The following is a 14,875-nucleotide window of genomic DNA, read 5'->3' as shown; positions in this document are numbered from 1 at the left end:
CAGTTCCATACTGTAACAAAGTTTATTGTTTCAATAAAGTTTGTTTTCTGTTACTTAAGATATTAAAGTTCAATTTGATTGTATTATACACTGTATTCACCCCCTCTACAGTGTGTGTGACCTAACAAGTGGTATCAGAGCTAATCTGTTAACACACATACAGTTAAAGATCCAAACACAATCATGTCTGACACAGAAACTCCAACTAAGCCTACAAAAACTGAAGAACCTCCAAAGACACAAATCCAAAGTCGGTATGAGACTATCAGAGTTCCCATACTGAGACCATCTGAATATCCCATATGGAAGGTAAGGATGACCATGTTCCTGGAAGCAACAGATCCAGAATACCTTGATAGAATCAAGGAAGAGCCTCACAAACCAGCCAAGCTCGCTGTTGCAGTTGCAGGTGAAGCAGCAAAGACCGTACCAAAGGAGAAGAGTGATTATACTGCTGAAGATATAACATCAATTGCTAAGGATGCTAAGGTACGACACTTACTGCATAGTGCCATTGATAATGTAATGTCAAACAGGGTAATCAACTGCAAGACTGCTAAGGAGATATGGGATGCTCTGGAAACAAGGTGTCAGGGAACTGACACAATTAAGAAGAACAGGAAGACAATACTCACTCAAGAGTATGAACATTTTGACTCAAAGACTAATGAGTCATTGAATGATTTATATTATAGATTTGTCAAACTTTTGAATGATTTGTCATTGGTTGATAAAGAGTATGATCTTGAAGATTCAAACCTTAAATTCCTGTTAGCTCTTCCTGAATGCTGGGATTTGAAGGTAACGACAATAAGAGACAACTTCAATCTTGATGAAACAACTCTTGATGAAATCTATGGAATGCTCAAGACTCATGAACTTGAGATGGAACAAAGAAGCAAGAGGAAAGGAGGAAAGTCAAGGACAGTTGCTCTTAAGGCTGAAGAAGAATCCCCCAAAGCAGCTTCCTCAAGGAAAGACAAGGGTAAAGCTCTTTTTATAAAGTCTGAAACTGAGTCATCAAGTTCTGAAAGTGATGATGACTCAGATTCTGAAAGCTTGCCTGAGACTGATGCTGATGAGGAGATGATGGAGCTGTGTGCTCTTATGGTGAAAGGAATCACAAAGATTGCATACAGGAAGTTCAGGAAGGGAAAGAAGTTTTCCAGGAAAGGCATAAGTTCTGATAAGAAGAATTTCAGAAGATCTGAAGGCAGAGGAGGAAAGTCTGACATAGGAGATTATACCAATGTTAAATGCTATAACTGTGGTGAGAAAGGCCACATATCTCCTGATTGCAAGAAGGTAAAGGGTGACAAAGGCAAGGCTCTTCTCACAAAGCAGAAAAGCTGGACAGACAGCTCAGACTCTGAAAGTGAGGAGAACTATGCATTGATGGCAAATGTTGATTAAGAAAGTGTTGAGAGCAGTTCTGAAGCTGCTGAAACAAAGGTACCTCAGACTACTTATGCTTTTCATACTGATGATATTAATGAGTTGAGAAGATATCTTAAAACCATGTTTGTTAGTTATAGAGATCAAACTTTAACATGTGAAAGATTAACTTCTGAAAATCTTGCTTTTAAGAAAAGAAATGATTTCTTAGAAAAAGAGTTAGTCATGTTCCATCAAACTCAGAAGGATAGAGATGATGTTTTTTATGTTAGGGATGAAGTGCTAAAAATGAATGAATCTCTAAAAACTGAGTTAGAAAAGGAAAGAGAGATTATCAGGACTTGGACTAACTCTGGCAAAACAACTCAAAATTTGCTAAGTAGTGGAAACTGGAAAGAGGGCTTAGGTTATGGAGAGAATAAGAATGACAAAGGAACTGAAGAAATTAAGCCTGTTGTTAAGCAAAAACCAAAGTTAAAACCTGTTAAGTTTGTAACTGTAAAGTCTGAAAATGAGAAATCAGAAGTTAAAGAGGAATTAACTTCTGACAAACTAAAACAGGAAAAGACAGCTGAAGTAAACATAGGCTTAATGACAAAGAAGCAGCTTAAGCATAAGCTGAAAGATGTTAAGAATGCAAACAAGGTAAAATCACCTAGGAAAAATAGGAATGGAAAGGAAGGTGTGAATAAAAGCAATGATTATAAACCTGTTCCTGATGCTCCTAGGAAAACATGTCATAACTGTGGAAGTTCTAACTATCTGGCTTCTTTTTGCAGGAAGAATAAAAATATTAACTCCTTACCTTCAAAATTAGGAGTTAAGAGTCAGTCTGTTAGATACAAACCACAAAATCCTTGTTTTCATTGTGGTAGTTTATGGCATTCCATTTATACTTGTAAGGAATATCATAGTTTGTACTATGATTATTATCAAATAAAACCTTATTTGAAGAAAGTTTCCATTGTTCCTTCTAGTGTAAATTCTGATTCAAAGTCTGATAGTGTAAGTTCTGATAAGAAAAATGTTAACATAAACTCTGATGCTAAATCCGCTGCAAATGTTAACAAACTTAATAAGACCAAAGGATCCAAGCAAGTCTGGGTCCTTAAAACTAATAATTAGTGGTCTTTGTGATTGCAGGGCAACAGGAAAAATATTCTAGTTCTGGATAGTGGATGTTCAGGACATATGACTGGAAATAAGGCCTTGCTATCAGAATTTGTGGAGAAGGCTGGCCCAAGTGTTTCTTATGGAGATGGCAACATTGGAAAAACATTGGGATATGGCAATATCAATCTTGGGAATGTCATAATTAAAGAAGTAGCTCTGGTCTCAGGACTTAAACACAATCTGCTGAGTATAAGTCAAATCTGTGACAGAGGTTATCATGTTGATTTCTTTGAAGAACACTGTGAAATTGTGAGTAAATCTAAAGGCAAAGTTGTTCTGAAAGGATACAGGCATGGTAACATTTATGAAGCTAAGCTTTCAACAAGTACTGATGGTTCTGCAATTTGTCTGATGAGTAGAGCATCAATTGAAGAAAGCTGGAATTGGCACAAGAAACTCTCTCATTTAAATTTCAATAATATAAATGAACTGGTCAAGAAAGATCTTGTGAGAGGACTGCCAAAGTCAGTATTTGCTCCTGATGGCCTTTGTGATTCCTGTCAGAAAGCCAAACAAAGAAAATCTTCATTTAAGAGTAAGACTGAATCATCAATTCTTGAGCCTTATCATCTACTACATGTTGATCTATTTGGTCCAGTGAATGTCATGTCTATTGCAAAGAAGAAATATGCGTTGGTCATAGTGGATGAGTTCACCAGATACACATGGGTGTATTTCTTGCACACAAAAAGTGAAACTACATCTATCTTGATTGATCATGTCAAACATCTGGATAAATTGGTCAAAGATTCTGTGAAAATCTTAAGGAGTGATAATGGCACTGAGTTCAAGAATTTGATAATGGAAGAGTTCTGCAAAAACTATGGAATAAAGCAGGAATTTTCTGCTCCTGGAACTCCACAGCAAAATGGAGTTGTTGAAAGGAAGAATAGAACTCTCATTGAAGCTGCACGTACAATGCTTGAAGAAGCAAAGCTTCCAACCTATTTCTGGGCTGAAGCTGTGCAGACTGCTTATTTTACTCAAAATGCAACACTCATTAACAAGCATGGAAAAACACCATATGAGATGGTGAAGAAAAAGAAGCCAAATCTGAAGTACTTTCATGTATTTGGATGCAAGTGTTTTATTCTCAAGACTCATCCTGAACAGCTATCCAAGTTTGATCTAAAAGCTGATGAAGGAATCTTTGTTGGATATCCACTTTCCACAAAAGCCTTCAGAGTCTATAATTTGAGAACAAAAGTGGTCATGGAATCTATCAATGTCTCTTTTGATGACAAGAAGATTACTGGTCTTGAAGATTTCATTGACCATGATCAGCTGAGATTTGAAAATAAAGACTCAAATTCTGATACTGAAAATCCTGAAAGTCTAAGTCCTGATACTGTAAACTCTAATGGATTAAACTCTGATGTTATTGAAACTGTGGTGACTACGTTAAAGGAAGATACACCTATGCAGGGGGAGCATACTCAAGATCTTACCACATCTCAAGAAACATCAGAACATACATCTGGCTCTTCAAGTTCTGATTCGTCAAGTTCCGATAAGCCAAGTTCTAATAGGTCTAAAAATCTAAATTCTGAAGAATCCAACTCAGAGAGCATAGTTTCAGGGGGAGCATCAGAAAATGAAATTGAAGACAACATGGATCATGGAGGAGCATCCAGTTCTAGAGAAAACCTTCCATCTGCAAGGAAATGGACAAAATCACATACACCTGATTTGATAATTGGAAATCCTGATGCAGGTGTCAGAACTAGAACATGTACTTCAAATGAATGTCTTTACAATTCTTTTCTCTCTCAGACTGAGCCAAAGAAAGTGGAAGAAGCTCTTCAAGATGCTGATTGGGTGCAAGCAATGCAGGAAGAGTTGAATGAATTTGAAAGAAACAAAGTCTGGACCCTAGTGCCAAGACCAAAGAATAGATCTGTTGTTGGTACAAAGTGGGTATTCAGAAACAAAACTGATAGTGATGGCATAATTACAAGGAATAAGGCAAGGCTGGTTGCAAAAGGATATTCTCAACATGAGGGAATTGATTATGATGAAACATTTGCACCAGTTGCTAGGTTAGAAGCCATAAGGATATTTTTGGCTTATGCTGCTCACAAAAAGTTTACTGTCTTTCAAATGGATGTGAAAAGTGCTTTTCTCAATGGAGAATTGGAGGAGGAAGTATATGTTGAACAACCTCCAGGATTTGTAGATTAAACATCCAGATTATGTCTACAGGCTTGATAAAGCACTTTATGGACTTAAGCAAGCTCCTAGAGCATGGTATGAGACTTTAGCTCAGTTTCTTCTGGAAAGTGGATTCAACAGAGGAACAATAGACAAAACACTGTTCTACCTCAACCATGGAAAGGACTTACTTCTGGTCCAGATTTATGTTGATGATATCATTTTTGGGTCTATAAATGACAGACTTTGCAAGAAGTTTTCCAAACTGATGCAGTCAAGATATCAGATGAGTATGATGGGGGAACTTAGCTATTTTCTGGGCCTTCAAGTCAAGCAGAATGAAGAAGGCACTTTTATTTGTCAAACTAAGTACACCAGAAACTTGCTGAAGAAATTTGGAATGCAAGATTGTTCAAGTGCATCCACTCCCATGGTCACTGCAACAAAACTGGATAAGGATACTGGTAAATCATTAGATATTACTGATTACAGAGGTATGATTGGTTCTCTACTCTATCTAACTGCTAGTACACCTGATATCATGTATGCTACCTGTCTTTGTGCAAGATTTCAAGCAGATCCAAGAGAACCTCACTTAACAGCTGTGAAAAGAATTTTTAAGTATCTTAAAGGAACAGCTGATCTGGGATTGTGGTATCCTAGAGAATCAGATTTTAAACTAATAGGTTACTCAGATGCAGATTTTACAGATTGCAAAATTGACAGGAAAAGAACAAGTGGAAGCTGCCAATTCCTTGGAGGCAGATTGGTTTCTTGGTTCAGCAAGAAACAAAAGTCAATTTCCACATCAACTGCAGAAGCTGAGTATATTGCTGCAGGAAGCTGTTGTGCACAGATTCTTTGGATGAAGAATCAGTACTGGATTATGGGTTAACATATTTCAAAATCCCTATTTACTGTGATAATCAAAGTGCTATTGCTATGACAGATAATCCAGTTCAACACTCTATGACAAAGCACATCAGCATCAAGTACCACTTCATAAGGGAACATGTGGATGAAGGTACAGTGAAATTGCACTTTGTTCCAACAGATCAACAACTAGCAGATATCTTCACAAAACCACTGTGTGAAGCCACTTTTACAAGATTGGTAAATGAACTTGGAATGGTTTCAGGTTCTTTTTCTAAATCTGCCTAGTTTTGTTCTGATGCATCAGACTTTATAATCAGTATTTACAGAATGTAATCTCTTTGTGTATTCTGTGATTAATTGAAATATGCGTTTAAGTACTGATTGTTGTCTGATATATGTTTCTAAACTCTGATACGTGATATGTATGTTTAAGTAAATATTCAATCCTATGAGGATAACTGTGCTAGATACTGACCTAGTAGTCTTCAATAAACAAATGATCCCATGTAAGAAGTAATTATTTCTGTGGAAATTTTATGACACAAGCAAATTCTGATAATTGAGCTTAGTTGAGTTTACTTTGTTTATCTTATTACTAAGTCACAAATTAGAATAATGCTACTCATCTGTTAAGTTCTGATACTAGTAAAACTGCTGAATGTACTAAGTGCTGATAAACCTCACTTATCAAAAGAAAAACCAAAAGGATCAAAGAATAAAATCAGGTACTCCTTTGAGATCTAGAATAAAAATGTAGAAGGGACGACCCAAGTGTATTGCTGGTATTAAGTAAATATGCATTAGAAAAGCAAAATATTTTCTTGGTGACTTTTCACACTCTATGATTACTAGAGAAATACTCTGATAATAGCATAAATTCTGATAAGCAGTCGTGACTCACTTACACTGAGAAGCCACTGTAAAATATAATTTAAAAAGATGCATAAAATTAGCACAAAACAGTTGAGGTGGACTCAAGCATGAACTCATTCATCAGTAGGTTTCAGGATAATGACAGCTCTTTAGCAAAAATTTTAGTTATGCCTTATTTCTTAGATGTACTGAAGTGAATCAGACTTTACTCTTTGTCTGCTATTTAGCTTGATGCACACACTAATCACTCCATCTGAATGATGAAAATTACTGTGGTGGTCTATGTTGTTTTAGATAAACAGTCATTGTGTCATCTTGCACTAATTCTGAGGACAAGTTCTGGTTGCATATTCTAAAGATTAAGTTCTGAAGAGTATAACTCAGAACTTGTATGAGGATTTACTCAGATAAGCATTCCTTTTTCAAGTTAAGAAATTATGTTCTGATGACTGTTAAGTTCTGATATAAGTCTAAGTTCTGATATTACAGTCTAAATTCTTTACTTGACTTATCTGTGGATAAAATTTGATAACAGTCTCGGTTCAAACTAGAATATGTTTAAGTGGAAGATTAATAGTCACTATGGTTAGGGTTAATGGTATTCGTACTTGAACAGTCTACTTTTACTTGTTACTTGTGCGCATTAAACCATGTTTTCTCTTTCCAATGAATGTTATTCTTTTTCCAAGTCTGGGGAGACGAAGTAGAATTAATTCTACCCGTCAGCATTAAATTCCTTTGCGTCTCCTGGCATTCACTTGCCTATATAAGCAACCACTTCACATCAGCCTTCTCATCAAATTCTTTCTCACAAACTTACCTTCATACTTTTTCTTTCAAAAACACAATGGTCAGATACAACATGTTTTTGAATTACCAAACATTTAATATGGAGCTAAGCTGTGCTGATTGGCAGCAGGAATGGCACGTCACGGCCATTCCTGAGGAGATATGGGACTCTGTCCCACAGGAGGTACTGACCCACCTCCTGTTCTTCTATATGGATTACCATCGCCATCTGGAACGATTGGAGGAGGAAAGGCTGGAAGCTCTCCGCCAACAAGAGCGAATCATCCGACTCACCATTCTGTTTGTCGAGAGTAGGAAGAAGAAACGATTTATTTTCTTCTTCCTATTTTTCTTCATCATCAGCCTTGCCCTGCTTCTTGAGCTAGGACTAAGGCTGTTGATGTTAGGTTTAGTAGCTTAGGGAAATCTTGTATAAGTACTGATGTAATTTCAATTTCATGGATGTATTCTCTTGATATATTAATGAAATTTGTTTTTGTTTCAAGATTTTGTCTCTAAGTTATTTTGTAATGCATTGATAAATCCTGATAATTATTCATATTCTGATGACCATATAAATTCTGTTTTAATTTAAGTTCTGATTTTTCTTTATCAGCACTTACTCATCTGATTTATCTTGGTCATTTTCACTTGATTTATTTTCAGAATATTAATGATGCAGTGAAAAATAATTAAATCAGTGGGAACGGTTTCAATTTTGAATTAAAACTGTTTCACCTTGATTAATGGCATATCTGGGTAAGTGGAACGGTTTTTCCTTGAAAACAGGCAAGTGGGCAAGTAATGATTACTGTTTTCTCGCGCCCAGTAACTATCCGTTATTACTGCATGTCTGACAGGTGTCCAACGGTAACATTTTTTTTTCCAGAGTATAAGTACGACAGAGAGAGGATTTCTTTAATCTTTTATTTCCTTCATACTTTTTCTCTCTACTTGCTTTTACTCTCTCTTTCTCTCTTCTTCTCACGTTGGTTTTTCATACAGACATTTTATCAAACACCTAACATGCACTTTTACATCTCAATTTTTCACATGGAACCTAAGGATTTAATCATTGATGGAGCTAAGTTTGTTCCAAATAACTATGCTGCAATTCTTGATCATGCTGAAGCTCCATCTGAATTGCATTTTGTGCAAGATCTTCTTGCACACAGTGAGATTGGGTATGCATTAACCCAACCTTCAGTCTTTTCGAGCCAACAAGTTCGGACGTTTTGGAGGACTGGGCACTTTGATGATGGTGGTAGACATGGCACTCCTAGTATTGTTTTCGAAGTGGGTAATTCTTCTTATGCAGTCACTCTTGGTACAATACACAAGGCTCTACATCTCCCAGAAGGTTGTACCTTTTCAATTCCAGAAGAATCAGCTCTTCAGGAGTTAATGGCAAATTTGGGGTATGAAAAGAGTTTGGCAAAACTTGGGCAGTTGAAATGGGCTCATATCAGAAGAGAATAGAGCTTCTTCTTCGACTGCATCACTAAAGCTTTTGGGAACAAATGTTCGAATTTTGATGCTATCCCAATTCTGAGTCAGCACATCGGGTATGCTATTATAAATCAAACTCATTTTGATTTTGCAACTGGTATAATTGGTTTTATTAGGGATAGGATGACAGAGGATAGGAATGTTGTCTATTTTGCTAGATTCTGTCAACTTATTTATACTTTTTGTACTGATGAACCTCAATTAGTCAGTTCCTCAACCCCACCTTTTAAAGTTGCAAAACGCTACTTTAATGACCTGGTAAATGCTGACACTAAGAAATCAGTGGTTAGATCATTACAGATTCCTCAGTCTGTAAAACAGATCCTAGTAAATGCTGATCCTGATACTTATAGATCTGTTTACTCTGATGTCCAACCAACAACAAACACTCAAAAACCATCATCTTCAGCACCTACCACTCATTCTACTCAACCTACCCTCAGGAAATATCTCAAATCCTATCTCTCCACTTTACAGAATGTTCAACCCTCATCCTCAGCACCTATTGTGAAGCCTTCATCCTCCAAGCCAAAGAGGACAAAGACTGTTCCTCAAACACCTCAAAAGAGAAGGATGATTTCTTTGAGAGATGAATCTAATACTGAGGACCAGGTTCCTTCTTCAGAACCTGTTGTAGGTGAAGCTGAGAAATAGACTTCTCAGAAGGATTCTGGAATTGGGGATCTAGGCTTCTCAAAAGGCTTAAAAAGAATGACAGTTTCTGAAACTCCCAAGGAATCCAAATCAACAAAGAGATACAAGAAACAGAGGGCAAAAAGGCCAGTTTCAGATGATGAAGAGGAAGCAGCTACGGAAGGGGATCAGGAATCTCTGATCTCACAAGACAAGGATTTTGCTATAGTCATTTCTTCTCCATCAACTCCATCTAAGGAAGCTGTTTCTAAAAAGGCTAACACACCATCTGTGTCTCCTGTTGATCCAGGCACAAGTGCTGATATTGATGTTCAAACCTTGGTTGTGCCTGAAGTAATTCTCTTAGAAGCTCCAACAACAACTAATCCTTCAACAACACCTGTTACTGATGCTGTTCAAACTCCAGAGTTATCTACAACACCTTCTCTGCATCATGATGCTGATGATCAGACTTTAGGTGAGCATCAGGATATGGCTGTTGATCAGAACTTAGAACCAGATCAGCAATTAGAGGATGCTGAAGCCTCCATTGCTACACACACTGTTGTCTTATCAGAAGATACTGATTCTTTAAGTTCTGATGCTGCAAATGCTGGAGATACTGGTGATGCTGCTCCAACTGCAGATGCTGATGCAACAGGTCCTTCAGGACATGCTCCTCAATAAACTATTCTTAAGTCTGAACTTATTAAGAAGTTTGTTACCCGAGAAGCACCAGTGCCTTGGAGTGAAACTCCTGCAGGACGGGAGTGGACTAAGGAATGGAACTCAGTTTCATGTGTTCCAAATGATATTCATCTTGCTAAGCACTTGACTAAAGCTGATGAAATGTTAAATTCTGATGATTTCAAAACCCAGCTTAGAGTCACTGCATTGAGTACTAAACATCTACAAGGTCTTCATTCAACTACTCGTGCAGAGCTATACAAGATTCAGGAAGAATTTATTAAGCAAGGAGAAGTTTGGAAAATTGATAAGAAAAAGTTCTTCCAACCTACCTTTGACAGGATTGCTTCTATTGAGAAGACTCAAGACCATCAACAAGCTCAGATTGGTGATATTCTGAAAAATCAAGCTTCTCAGCAATCACAACTTAATGACATCCAATCTTCAGTGGAATTGCTTGTCTCTCTTCTATTACCTGCTGATGCCAAAAAGGGGGAGAAAGTAATTAAGTCCAAATGCAAGACTGACAAGACACTGAAAGGTAAGGATGATGGAAAAGATGATCGAGGAAGCTCTGGAATGGGTAGAGGTCATAGTCAAGGTAGAGGATTCACATCAAGACAAGCTAGTCACTGGACAAGTTCTGATACTGGGAAAAGAATAAGTTCTGCTACTGGTAAAAGGATAAGTTCTGATGAACTTTTAGATCTTGATGAGGAAATGTCAAGACAGTTATTTCTTCAGGAAAATCCAGGAATGGACTTGGAGAGTTTAATGGAAGAAGAAGCCAGACTTAAATCAGAGAAAGTTGTATCTTAATCTGAAGCTTCTGGTAAAAAGCCACTTCCAAAACTCAAAGGCATTGTGATCAAAGAAAGGACACATACTGAAGCAACATTGGCTAAATCACAACCGCAGGTAGATCCAAGATCCAAGGGTAAAGAAAAGGTTGGTGAACCTATCAAGGTTTATGTGCCTCCTGAGAATGAAGAAATTACTGATGAAAAGGATGATCTTGCTCTAACTTCAAGAAAAGTTCTTAAAACAACCTCTGACATGTCTCAAGTTGTTCAGAGTCAAGAAGCTGTAAGTTCTGATATTTTGAAGAAGCAAGTAACCTCTGACGCAACTCAAGTTAACTTGATATCAGAAGTTAGACCAAAGACACTCCTACCAGGATTCACTAAAGCAAAACAGACTCAATCTTTAAAGACTGCAACAAGTGGTTTTGAAGCAAGAGTAGTTACTGGAAAGGAAGCAAGAGATAAAACTGGATTGGGAAGTGCTGATGAAAGAAGAATACAGAACACTACCAATGATCCAACTTCCTTGAGTGAACTAGGTATTGGAGCAACTCCTGAGATATTGAATCAACTAAAATCTGTACAAATGGTTTACCATACCTTCTTGAAAGAATACATCTTGTTGTATTTCATGACAGATGGTAGGGTTTATCATATAATACAAAATGCCATTCCGTTGAAGTATTTTGAAGAATTAGAGCATGTACTATTCTTACTTCAAGTGGATGACAGATTGACAGGGACTGCTGCAAACTATTTGAAGGATCAGATTCAGAGACAGAAAAGGCTTTATTCGTTAAGTTTGACAGCACATACGTTCCAAAGTACAGAGATCACAAGGGTGATATAGTTGAAATGAAGCCCAATTCTGCTCAAATTGTAACTACCTTTCTAGGGTACAGGGCTGTGGAATTCAATCTTGAGTCTGATAAAGCTTATTTGATCAGACTGGATCAGGATATAAGAAAAGCAAAGATCAATGATCTCAGAGCTGCAATCTTTCAAATTGGTGAAGATACTGCAGAGCTTAAAGATGCCAAAAGGAGAATGATTGATGAACTTAGATATGCTGAGAGATGTTTATTGAAGAACTATCTCAGAACAACTCCTGACATCAGAGAGATCAGATAATGAAGCCAAGTCAAAGATCTACAACTGCTTAAATTCTGATATTTGAACAGACTGAAGTTGTTATCAGAAGTTAAATATTGGTAAAGCTTTATGGACTGTAAGTTATAGTTATCTAGTCTAATTCTCATGCATTTGTACTTAATGTTTTTGACATCATCAAATATCTGTTAAACTTGTATATTATGCTAATTTACAAGTTGGGGGAGATTGTTAGATATATTTGATAATGTCATGGCTAATATGATTTATGTTTAGATTTCAGATCTTACTTAACAGGACAAGTCAGTACTTAACCATTAATCAGTACTTATACTGGAAGTTAGGACTTAAGGATATCAGTACTTATATTATCAGGAGATAATCATCAGAAGTTAGATATCAGAACTTAAGTGCTGAAGGACGTTCAGATAAGGACAGTAGCTGATTAAAGGAAAGAAGATCGAGATAAACATAAGAAGAGATATGCATGAAGAAGGAGTTTCGTGAAGAATGGAATACTTGGAAGAAAAGATATCTGATTGATATATTTTAGGAAGCAGAATTATATTCCATATCAATTAGCGATTATCTTGTAACTGTGTAGTATATAAACACAGATATAGGGTTTACACTATAAGTGTTATCATATTCAAGAAGATTATTCATTGTAACCCTAGCAGCTCTCGTGATATTTGTTCATCACTGAGAGGTAACAGTTCCATACTGTAACAGAGTTTATTGTTTCAATAAAGTTTGTTTTCTGTTACTTAAGATATTAAAGTTCGATTTGATTGTATTATACACTGTATTCACCCCCTCTACAGTGTGTGTGACCTAACAGCTCAATACATGGGTATTATTGTATAAGTCTATTGTGGACCTCACTCATTGCACGGTCAAATAAGCATATTGTGTTATTTTTGTGTTAGAAATAAAAGCATGAATCCATGTAAAACTCCGATATAATTATAGAATTATTATAAGTTATTTTGAGTCTAGCTTTTATTCTATTTATAACCTTGCGATTGCTTTGCTGAGTAGTGAGTCATGATTATTGATCTAGTTGCGATAGTATATCTGTAAGCATTTGCACACACGCACGTTTCTGGCTTGTAAGTTGATTTGCGGGGTTTGATGGATCTTTGTGCGAATATCTGCATTGGTTGAGATATTGCTTGTTGATTGGTTTAGTTATTCTATGGGGATCGTTGCATTCATATAGTTGCATTCATGCATTTTTATTTTGTTGGTCACATCAGAAGTTCAAAGTAGGGAACTAAAAGGATTGCTGATATGACTTATCAAGACAATACGAATGATCAACAATTTTGGAGGGAGTAGTGTGACAGTGAGTATGTGCCAAAATATTTCACTGATTATCATAACTCTCATCATTATCCATCTGAGGATGATACCTCCTCTTCGTCTTTGTAATTCCATGTTTCAGCTAGTGTCACTTTCAACATCATTTTAAAATCGCTTACTATCTTGACTTTCGCACGTAAATCTGTCATTCTGGTGTTTTACCTCGAAGACCTTAATCGGAAATATTCCAAAAGCATCTGTTAAGCCGATAGGGGCCTGCTACACGCATGTTACTAATTACAAGTGGCCAGTTCCCCCTGGTAACATATCAAAGAGATCTCTTAGGGATCTCAATGCAATCCATAAGTTCGGTGGCATGTGTGTGTAATTGAACATACGTTAACGAATATATTAGAGGTATATGAGTATATATACATAGTCTCTGACATCATACCTACCAAAAAATTCCGCTCTAGATTCACTGGTCTATCCTTTAAAAGTTTCTAAAATTGAATCATCGCTCATTGTAATTTTATGCCATTTAATTGTAGACATGCCATCGATTCTCGATGCTCTTGATTTTTGAGCTAAGCCATCATAACCTTACATGTTAAGCACACTAATAATATCATGTAGTATACTCGTGTTATGATAACATTCTTATATTACATTCAAATATTCCTTAATAGAAATAAAATCTTCAAGGGTTTATTGCATACTATCTCTGCTGAATTCGTTATTCATACGGTATTCTTATCCTCATTGGTAAAATAATACCTTCAACTAGTTGGGTGGTAACCTCAACTGTTATATTTTATAATTAGACTTCATGGTTTCCACATGTAATGCCCCCTCATGGGCAACCTATTAGGAACTACGAGTAACCAGGCTTGTGTTATCCAATCATCATATGGTCTTGGTAATATCGTCTTTACCTCAAACGCGCTGGAGGCTCAGCTCCACGTTTTATATCAAAATGTTTCCCAACTCATATACGATTATAAATTTTCTTCTCACCATTTTGATAATCTCCAATCCTTCTATTAGTCATACTTTAATACCTCAAATATACACTTATCCTAACCTACACATTGGGGCTACATCCGGTAGTCCAATGATGAACTCTATATAAGCTCTTATGTAATCTCGCATCTAGATAGATTCCTAACACTCTCATCTCTAAGTATTATAACTTATTGCTCTGATACTATTTCTGTAACACCCTCAAATCCGGGGTCAGGAATTTGGGTCATCACGCAATCCGGGGTCAGGAATTTGGGTCGTCACGCAATCCTTCAATCATGTGTAACCTGTATTAACTCAATAGTCCAATAATTCCATATCACAGACCCCCAATCTCACACACTCACAAGTGATAGCCTTAGAAATGACATACAACAAGTATCATCTGTTATTACAACTCAAATGTACTTTACAGGATCTCAAACAATTATTCGTAACCTCTACATGAAGTTACAATAATTACGACTGATATCTTATACCTATCTGATACTCTGGCCCACCTGAGACAAAGCTGTCAGGGATTCTCCTCATGACTGCAAGCGACTAAG

This window comes from Apium graveolens, chromosome 4 (assembly GCF_009905375.1).
Source record: "Apium graveolens cultivar Ventura chromosome 4, ASM990537v1, whole genome shotgun sequence".
Classification (NCBI taxonomy): Eukaryota; Viridiplantae; Streptophyta; class Magnoliopsida; order Apiales; family Apiaceae; genus Apium; species Apium graveolens.
The sequence above is the reverse complement of the archived record's forward strand: the minus strand, read 5'-3'. Positions refer to the sequence as shown.